The sequence below is a fragment of the Schistocerca americana genome, unplaced genomic scaffold, assembly GCF_021461395.2.
Source record: "Schistocerca americana isolate TAMUIC-IGC-003095 unplaced genomic scaffold, iqSchAmer2.1 HiC_scaffold_97, whole genome shotgun sequence".
In the NCBI taxonomy this organism is placed as follows: domain Eukaryota; kingdom Metazoa; phylum Arthropoda; class Insecta; order Orthoptera; family Acrididae; genus Schistocerca; species Schistocerca americana.
Window position 1 is genome coordinate 377,501 of NW_025726752.1, and position 10,000 is coordinate 387,500.

General features: G+C 57.1%; 2 non-coding genes and 1 pseudogene across 2 annotated transcripts; all 3 read right to left on the bottom strand.

The window, feature by feature from the left end:
• The window catches only part of LOC124593093, a 7,955-nt pseudogene extending 3,891 nt beyond the window's left edge, over positions 1-4,064 (bottom strand).
• A 188-nt stretch (positions 4,065-4,252) lies between these two features.
• LOC124593116 lies at positions 4,253-4,407 on the bottom strand. The gene has a single exon (XR_006977838.1). It is a non-coding gene; the product is annotated as a 5.8S ribosomal RNA (ribosomal RNA).
• A 351-nt stretch (positions 4,408-4,758) lies between these two features.
• Positions 4,759-6,668, bottom strand: LOC124593001. Its single transcript, XR_006977752.1, has one exon. It is a non-coding gene; the product is annotated as a small subunit ribosomal RNA (ribosomal RNA).
• Positions 6,669-10,000: the final 3,332 nt, after the last annotated feature.

A 10,000-nucleotide genomic window follows, 5' to 3' on the forward strand; every position in this document is an offset into this window, starting at 1 on the left:
TGTCGGGTGGCGGCTGCAGCAGGGTGCCGTCCAGCAAGCCGCGCACGCAACGCGCACGCGACCTACGGAAGGCGTCCTGTGTCCGCGCGTATTCCCAGCGGCGCCGCTTGCGCTTCTGCAGCGGCGGGGCGGCAGGCGGCCGCTTGGATGGTTGGCGCGGCCGCTGTGTCCTGGTGATCGACCTCTCCCCCCTGGACCCGACCGACGCAAGGGCATCCGGGAGCATGCCCAGGATGACATCGGGCGGCGTGCCCCGCCCCAGACCAATGACTCGATCCAGGGCAGAGAAACGCTGGGCGGAAGCAGGTAGCCCCGCCAGATGCTCCCAGATGGCGGCGTCAGTCGGCCCCTCCGGCGGCGGCCCGGTGGTGTCGGCCGCGAAGTCCTCGGCTGCGTCGACGGGCGGCGCAGCGGCCTCGCCCGCGTCAGGCAGCGAGCTCGCTGCTCCACGGCGGGACGCCGGCTCTTCACCCCGACCGATCTCAAGTGCCTCCATGAATTGGCGGACAAGCTGCTTGTGGGCAGCTTGCCGCCGTCGGCACTTGATTGCCTCAAGCGTTCGGTCGGGGAACATCCTGGTAAGTTCTTGATTTACAAAGAAGAACCGGGCGTCCCTCTCCAGGAACAGTTCGGCCTCTGCCTTGGCGAGCGACAGGACTTCTTCCTCCGTCCACCTCGCGCGATGCCTCTCCGTCACGATCTCAGCGTTGGCGGCCGCAGGGTGTTGGCGGCGGCGATGGACCCCGAGACCGTTCTTCGTGGTAAAAGTGCGGTGGCACTCACTGCAAGCAAAGGGAGCTACACAAACTATCGCATTTTCGTTACGGCCGGTTGGCCGGATAGGTGCTGGGGTAGCTGGGGTGGCACCTTCAGCGGAAGGGCCACCATCTCTTGTTTCTTGTCGGCTGCCCCCAACTATAAAGGGATAATGCGAGGGGGGGCTGGTAACCCCCCCAAGCCCCTGGTGCGGTCTTCCACTCTGCAAAAATCAGCGGGCCCACGAGAAGGGGAGAAGACCGCAAGAGAGGAGAGGCTAAGAGGGCTAGGCCCATGTATTGCGCATCACTCTCCCTGTAACTATAACCCAAGGAAGGCACCTCGCAGCAGCAGCACGACTACATCAAGACCGCACTTCGAAAAGCCAAGTCCGGATGCAGCCACACCGCCGCCACTTGGCCGCCTTAAGAGAGTCATAGTTACTCCCGCCGTTTACCCGCGCTTGCTTGAATTTCTTCACGTTGACATTCAGAGCACTGGGCAGAAATCACATTGCGTCAACACCCGCTAGGGCCATCGCAATGCTTTGTTTTAATTAGACAGTCGGATTCCCCCAGTCCGTGCCAGTTCTGAGTTGATCGTTGAATGGCGGCCGAAGAGAATCCGCGCACCCGCGCGCCCCCGGAGGAGCACGCTAAGGCGGACGCGGCCTCGCAGCAAGGAAGATCCGTGGGAGGCCAAGGCACGGGACCGAGCTCGGATCCTGCACGCAGGTTGAAGCACCGGGGCGCGAACGCCGCGCAGGCGCGCGCATCCTGCACCGCCGGCCAGCACGAGGCCAACCAACGGCGAGAGCAGACCACGCCCGCGCTAAACGCCCGCACTTACCGGCACCCCTACGGCACTCACCTCGCCCAGGCCCGGCACGTTAGCGCTGACCCACTTCCCGACCAAGCCCGACACGCCCCGATCCTCAGAGCCAATCCTTATCCCGAAGTTACGGATCCAATTTGCCGACTTCCCTTACCTACATTATTCTATCGACTAGAGGCTCTTCACCTTGGAGACCTGCTGCGGATATGGGTACGAACCGGCGCGACACCTCCACGTGGCCCTCTCCCGGATTTTCAAGGTCCGAGGGGAAGATCGGGACACCGCCGCAACTGCGGTGCTCTTCGCGTTCCAAACCCTATCTCCCTGCTAGAGGATTCCAGGGAACTCGAACGCTCATGCAGAAAAGAAAACTCTTCCCCGATCTCCCGACGGCGTCTCCGGGTCCTTTTGGGTTACCCCGACGAGCATCTCTAAAAGAGGGGCCCGACTTGTATCGGTTCCGCTGCCGGGTTCCGGAATAGGAACCGGATTCCCTTTCGCCCAACGGGGGCCAGCACAAAGTGCATCATGCTATGACGGCCCCCATCAACATCGGATTTCTCCTAGGGCTTAGGATCGACTGACTCGTGTGCAACGGCTGTTCACACGAAACCCTTCTCCGCGTCAGCCCTCCAGGGCCTCGCTGGAGTATTTGCTACTACCACCAAGATCTGCACCGACGGCGGCTCCAGGCAGGCTCACGCCCAGACCCTTCTGCGCCCACCGCCGCGACCCTCCTACTCGTCAGGGCTTCGCGGCCGGCCGCAAGGACCGGCCATGACTGCCAGACTGACGGCCGAGTATAGGCACGACGCTTCAGCGCCATCCATTTTCAGGGCTAGTTGCTTCGGCAGGTGAGTTGTTACACACTCCTTAGCGGATTCCGACTTCCATGGCCACCGTCCTGCTGTCTTAAGCAACCAACGCCTTTCATGGTTTCCCATGAGCGTCGATTCGGGCGCCTTAACTCGGCGTTTGGTTCATCCCACAGCGCCAGTTCTGCTTACCAAAAGTGGCCCACTTGGCACTCCGATCCGAGTCGTTTGCTCGCGGCTTCAGCATATCAAGCAAGCCGGAGATCTCACCCATTTAAAGTTTGAGAATAGGTTGAGGTCGTTTCGGCCCCAAGGCCTCTAATCATTCGCTTTACCGGATGAGACTCGTACGAGCACCAGCTATCCTGAGGGAAACTTCGGAGGGAACCAGCTACTAGATGGTTCGATTAGTCTTTCGCCCCTATACCCAGCTCCGACGATCGATTTGCACGTCAGAATCGCTACGGACCTCCATCAGGGTTTCCCCTGACTTCGTCCTGGCCAGGCATAGTTCACCATCTTTCGGGTCCCAACGTGTACGCTCTAGGTGCGCCTCACCTCGCAATGAGGACGAGACGCCCCGGGAGTGCGGAGGCCGCCGCCCCGTGAAGGGCGGGGAAGCCCCATCCTCCCTCGGCCCGCGCAAGGCGAGACCTTCACTTTCATTACGCCTTTAGGTTTCGTACAGCCCAATGACTCGCGCACATGTTAGACTCCTTGGTCCGTGTTTCAAGACGGGTCGTGAAATTGTCCAAAGCTGAAGCGCCGCTGACGGGAGCGATTATTCCGCCCGAGAGCATCCCGAGCCAACAGCGGCGCGGGTCCGGGGCCGGGCCAGGTAGGTCCGTCATCCGGGAAGAACCGCGCGCGCTTGCCGGGAGCCCGAGCGCCCAAAGGGGCGAATCGACTCCTCCAGATATACCGCCGGGCAGCCAGCCAGGACACCGGGGCTCTGCCCAACAGACGCGAACCGAGGCCCGCGGAAGGACAGGCTGCGCACCCGGGCCGTAGGCCGGCACCCAGCGGGTCGCGACGTCCTACTAGGGGAGAAGTGCGGCCCACCGCACACCGGAACGGCCCCACCCCGCGGCGAGTGGAAAGGCAACCGGACACGACCCCGCCGCGGATTGCTCCGCGCGGGCGGCCGGCCCCATCTGCCGAGGGCGGAGGCCTGTGGCCGGATGGGCGTGAATCTCACCCGTTCGACCTTTCGGACTTCTCACGTTTACCCCAGAACGGTTTCACGTACTTTTGAACTCTCTCTTCAAAGTTCTTTTCAACTTTCCCTCACGGTACTTGTTCGCTATCGGTCTCGTGGTCATATTTAGTCTCAGATGGAGTTTACCACCCACTTGGAGCTGCACTCTCAAGCAACCCGACTCGAAGGAGAGGTCCCGCCGACGCTCGCACCGGCCGCTACGGGCCTGGCACCCTCTACGGGCCGTGGCCTCATTCAAGTTGGACTTGGGCTCGGCGCGAGGCGTCGGGGTAGTGGACCCTCCCAAACACCACATGCCACGACAGGCGGCAGCCTGCGGGGTTCGGTGCTGGACTCTTCCCTGTTCGCTCGCCGCTACTGGGGGAATCCTTGTTAGTTTCTTTTCCTCCGCTTAGTAATATGCTTAAATTCAGCGGGTAGTCTCGCCTGCTCTGAGGTCGTTGTACGAGGTGTCGCACGCCACACCGCCAGCCGGCTGTGCACGCTACCGAGTAAGTACCGGTATGCGAACCGCCAGGCGACGGGCGCGCATCGCACGTTTCAGGAGGCGCGGCCGGCCCCACAGGCGGCCGCGACGCTCCCAGGTCTGCGAAGCGGGGCAAACGCCGCGCGCTTCAGTATACGTAGCCGACCCTCAGCCAGACGTGGCCCGGGAACGGAATCCATGGACCGCAATGTGCGTTCGAAACGTCGATGTTCATGTGTCCTGCAGTTCACATGTCGACGCGCAATTTGCTGCGTTCTTCATCGACCCACGAGCCGAGTGATCCACCGTCCTGGGTGATCTTTTCTTAGTTTCCACTGTCTCTTTCAAGACAGTTGCATAGGCGGGACGTAGGCGTGTGGCGGCCCCTGTTCAAGCGTTCTGTGTCCAACGGCCTCACGGCCGATGGGCGTCGTACGGCTCCACACCGGAGCGGACAGGCAGTCGGGCGAAAGTCATTCAAAACCGGCGCCAGGCGCCAGGTGCCGCAGGCCAGCCGCTCCAGCGCTTCAGCGCTCGTACCACACAACATTGGCGTTAGTTTTGAGAAGCACGCGTGGTTCCGCACGCGGCGCACGGCTACTGCGAGCCGTACAGGTAGCGTGTTGCGCGACACGACACGCACATCGAACGACATGCAGTCTAGTCGGTAATGATCCTTCCGCAGGTTCACCTACGGAAACCTTGTTACGACTTTTACTTCCTCTAAATGATCAAGTTTGGTCATCTTTCCGGTAGCATCGGCAACGACAGAGTCAATGCCGCGTACCAGTCCGAAGACCTCACTAAATCATTCAATCGGTAGTAGCGACGGGCGGTGTGTACAAAGGGCAGGGACGTAATCAACGCGAGCTTATGACTCGCGCTTACTGGGAATTCCTCGTTCATGGGGAACAATTGCAAGCCCCAATCCCTAGCACGAAGGAGGTTCAGCGGGTTACCCCGACCTTTCGGCCTAGGAAGACACGCTGATTCCTTCAGTGTAGCGCGCGTGCGGCCCAGAACATCTAAGGGCATCACAGACCTGTTATTGCTCAATCTCGTGCGGCTAGAAGCCGCCTGTCCCTCTAAGAAGAAAAGTAATCGCTGACAGCACGAAGGATGTCACGCGACTAGTTAGCAGGCTAGAGTCTCGTTCGTTATCGGAATTAACCAGACAAATCGCTCCACCAACTAAGAACGGCCATGCACCACCACCCACCGAATCAAGAAAGAGCTATCAATCTGTCAATCCTTCCGGTGTCCGGGCCTGGTGAGGTTTCCCGTGTTGAGTCAAATTAAGCCGCAGGCTCCACTCCTGGTGGTGCCCTTCCGTCAATTCCTTTAAGTTTCAGCTTTGCAACCATACTTCCCCCGGAACCCAAAAGCTTTGGTTTCCCGGAGGCTGCCCGCCGAGTCATCGGAGGAACTGCGGCGGATCGCTGGCTGGCATCGTTTATGGTTAGAACTAGGGCGGTATCTGATCGCCTTCGAACCTCTAACTTTCGTTCTTGATTAATGAAAACATACTTGGCAAATGCTTTCGCTTCTGTTCGTCTTGCGACGATCCAAGAATTTCACCTCTAACGTCGCAATACGAATGCCCCCGCCTGTCCCTATTAATCATTACCTCGGGTTCCGAAAACCAACAAAATAGAACCGAGGTCCTATTCCATTATTCCATGCACACAGTATTCAGGCGGGCTTGCCTGCTTTAAGCACTCTAATTTGTTCAAAGTAAACGTGCCGGCCCACCGAGACACTCACTCAAGAGCACCCTGGTAGGATTGCAACGGGGTCCGCCTCGGGACGCACGAGCACGCACGAGGCGCGTCGCACGCCTTCGGCTCGCCCCACCGGCAGGACGTCCCACGATACATGCCAGTTAAACACCGACGGGCGGTGAACCAACAGCGTGGGACACAAATCCAACTACGAGCTTTTTAACCGCAACAACTTTAATATACGCTATTGGAGCTGGAATTACCGCGGCTGCTGGCACCAGACTTGCCCTCCAATAGATACTCGTTAAAGGATTTAAAGTGTACTCATTCCGATTACGGGGCCTCGGATGAGTCCCGTATCGTTATTTTTCGTCACTACCTCCCCGTGCCGGGAGTGGGTAATTTGCGCGCCTGCTGCCTTCCTTGGATGTGGTAGCCGTTTCTCAGGCTCCCTCTCCGGAATCGAACCCTGATTCCCCGTTACCCGTTACAACCATGGTAGGCGCAGAACCTACCATCGACAGTTGATAAGGCAGACATTTGAAAGATGCGTCGCCGGTACGAGGACCGTGCGATCAGCCCAAAGTTATTCAGAGTCACCAAGGCAAACGGACCGGACGAGCCGACCGATTGGTTTTGATCTAATAAAAGCGTCCCTTCCATCTCTGGTCGGGACTCTGTTTGCATGTATTAGCTCTAGAATTACCACAGTTATCCAAGTAACGTGGGTACGATCTAAGGAACCATAACTGATTTAATGAGCCATTCGCGGTTTCACCTTAATGCGGCTTGTACTGAGACATGCATGGCTTAATCTTTGAGACAAGCATATGACTACTGGCAGGATCAACCAGGGAGCTGCGTCAACTAGAGCTGAGCAGCCGGCCGCCCGGGAGTGTGTCCCGGGGGCCCGCGCGAACACGCAAGCGTCCGCTCAATTATTCTGCAAACAGGAGGAGGCTGAGCTCCCCTGCACAATACACCTCGAAACCCTCTCAGGTCCCGGCGGCGCGCAGCGCCGTCCTAAGTACTTGGTCGGGTTCGAGAGAGGCGCAATCGCCCGGAGTTTGGCGAGTAGACGCTTTAGGTGCGACCACCCGTGCTCCCAACTGAGCTTGCCGCTGCCGACAGAGGCCCGGGAGCGTGCTGTCGTGGCATTGCCGGCGGGAGACAACACGCGCCACCTACGGTGACCGGCAGCTCCAACGCCAGCGCCACAGAAGGACAAAAGCCCCACTTGGGTGCCGAAGCGAACTCTCCCAGCACAGCGCACGCGCCAACACGTCCGCACAGCTGCGATACAAACCACCTGCGAGAACCGCAGAGGCGACCGAGCAGCAGACGGCGTCGCGGCGCCGAGCGCCGGGCGGCGGCGCATCCTCAGCGCACACAGTCCTCAATCGGACCAGCACACTGCAGATGTCCACCGCGCTTCGCACCGGGCCCGCGAGGACCTACTTTGGCCGCACGGCGCCGCGTGCAGGGTGCGCCGGCGCGCAGCTGCGCCGCCTGCCGCCTCCGTCGGCCGGCGCGCCTGCCACTGGCCGCCCCCACCAGCCGGCTGTAGCGCGTGCGCCCACGCACCGCGCGGCCAGCACGCCGGGAGGCCCCCCCTCACCGGCCGGGGACGGTCCCACCCAGCCACCGCCGCGTATCGCTTCACACCCAGATGCCATTCACGTTCGTGGGCATGGTGGGTATCGCTGGAACAACCGGTTGGTAGCTCAACCGATCGTCGCCATCACTGATTCACCTCTAGCGAGAACAACCGCACCACAACGGTTTACCAGTTGTTCATTTGCATAACGTCACCAGCAAACGTAGGCGTCCATCGCCATTTGCAAATTCAACGATTGTTGCATGCCTGTGTCAGGTGTCACGACACACTATGTCTGCCCACATACACGCAACAACATGTGCACGCTTCGCGAACACGTGGAAGGTGGCCCCCGTACGTATGCGATGTCCATTGCGCGAACGACTGTCAACCGGCCTCTGTCGCATGTCGCAGATGTGGAACGCAGTGCACCATGCTATCACGGTGTGTGAGAAGAGACGACTACGTCTGACAACACGCGCCACTACATCAACAGACGGCTCATGCTGATCGCCATCCAGGGCATACCACACTGCAATCCAGCTCTTATAGGGAGACGACACGTAGCTGAGTGCACAACATTTGGACCGCATGGTTCGCCGTTGTTGGCGCAGTCGTTGTACGGTCACATGTACCACGATGTATCATTCAGTACATGAGGACCAATGTGCAGTACAGTGTGTGATTTGGACGTACAACATCAGCGGACAGTTGACACAGGCCGTACCACAGCGTAGGCTAAGTGCTTCGCACATGCGAATGCCAATGAACAACTGCAAATGCCAATGAACAACTGCAAAGGGCATTGAGCATGTACGTCCTGCTGCCATCCACATTACAGTGTATAGCTGCAAGGTGTTTAACATGAAGCGATACACTGGGGACCGGGCAGTGCGAGTAGCAAACTATATTGCGGGGGTTGCAGTTAGGCAACACTACACTAATTTAACGCGTCGTATGACAATTACAGAGCAGGTTAAGGCCCAACGTGTGTTGGGTTAAGGCCCAACGTGTGTTGGGTTAAGGCCCAACGTGTGTTGGGTTAAGGCCCAACGTGTGTTGGGTTAAGGCCCAACGTGTGTTGGGTTAAGGCCCAACGTGTGTTGGGTTAAGGCCCAACGTGTGTTGGGTTAAGGCCCAACGTGTGTTGGGTTAAGGCCCAACGTGTGTTGGGTTAAGGCCCAACGTGTGTTGGGTTAAGGCCCAACGTGTGTTGGGTTAAGGCCCAACGTGTGTTGGGTTACGTTAAGGGGCAATGTGGGTTACGTTAAGGGGCAATGTGGGTTACGTTAAGGGGCAATGTGGGTTACGTTACGGCGCAATATAGGTTACGTTACGGCGCAATATAGGTTACGTTAAGGCGCAATATAGGTTACGTTAAGGCGCAATACAGGTTACGTTAAGGCGCAATACAGGTTACGTTAAGGCGCAATACAGGTTACGTTAAGGCGCAATACAGGTTACGTTAAGGCGCAATACAGGTTACGTTAAGGCGCAATGCAGGTTACGTTAAGGCGCAATGCAGGTTACGTTAAGGCGCAATACAGGTTACGTTAAGGCGCAATACAGGTTACGTTAAGGCGCAATACAGGTTACGTTAAGGCGCAATACAGGTTACGTTAAGGCGCAATACAGGTTACGTTAAGGCGCAATACAGGTTACGTTAAGGCGCAATACAGGTTACGTTAAGGCGCAATACAGGTTACGTTAAGGCGCAATACAGGTTACGTTAAGGCGCAATACAGGTTACGTTAAGGCGCAATACAGGTTACGTTAAGGCGCAATACAGGTTACGTTAAGGCGCAATACAGGTTACGTTAAGGCGCAATACAGGTTACGTTAAGGCGCAATACAGGTTACGTTAAGGCGCAATACAGGTTACGTTAAGGCGCAATACAGGTTACGTTAAGGCGCAATACAGGTTACGTTAAGGCGCAATACAGGTTACGTTAAGGCGCAATACAGGTTAGGTTAAGGCGCAATACAGGTTAGGTTAAGGCGCAATACAGGTTAGGTTAAGGTACGACATAGGTTAGGTTAAGGTACGACATAGGTTAGGTTAAGGTACGACATAGGTTAGGTTAAGGTACGACATAGGTTAGGTTAAGGTACGACATAGGTTAGGTTAAGGTACGACATAGGTTAGGTTAAGGTACGACATAGGTTAGGTTAAGGTACGACATAGGTTAGGTTAAGGTACGACATAGGTTAGGTTAAGGTACGACATAGGTTAGGTTAAGGTACGACATAGGTTAGGTTAAGGTACGACATAGGTTAGGTTAAGGTACGACATAGGTTAGGTTAAGGTACGACATAGGTTAGGTTAAGGTACGACATAGGTTAGGTTAAGGTACGACATAGGTTAGGTTAAGGTACGACATAGGTTAGGTTAAGGTACGACATAGGTTAGGTTAAGGTACGACATAGGTTAGGTTAAGGTACGACATAGGTTAGGTTAAGGTACGACATAGGTTAGGTTAAGGTACGACATAGGTTAGGTTAAGGTACGACATAGGTTAGGTTAAGGTACGACATAGGTTAGGTTAAGGTACGACATAGGTTAGGTTAAGGTACGACATAGGTTAGGTTAAG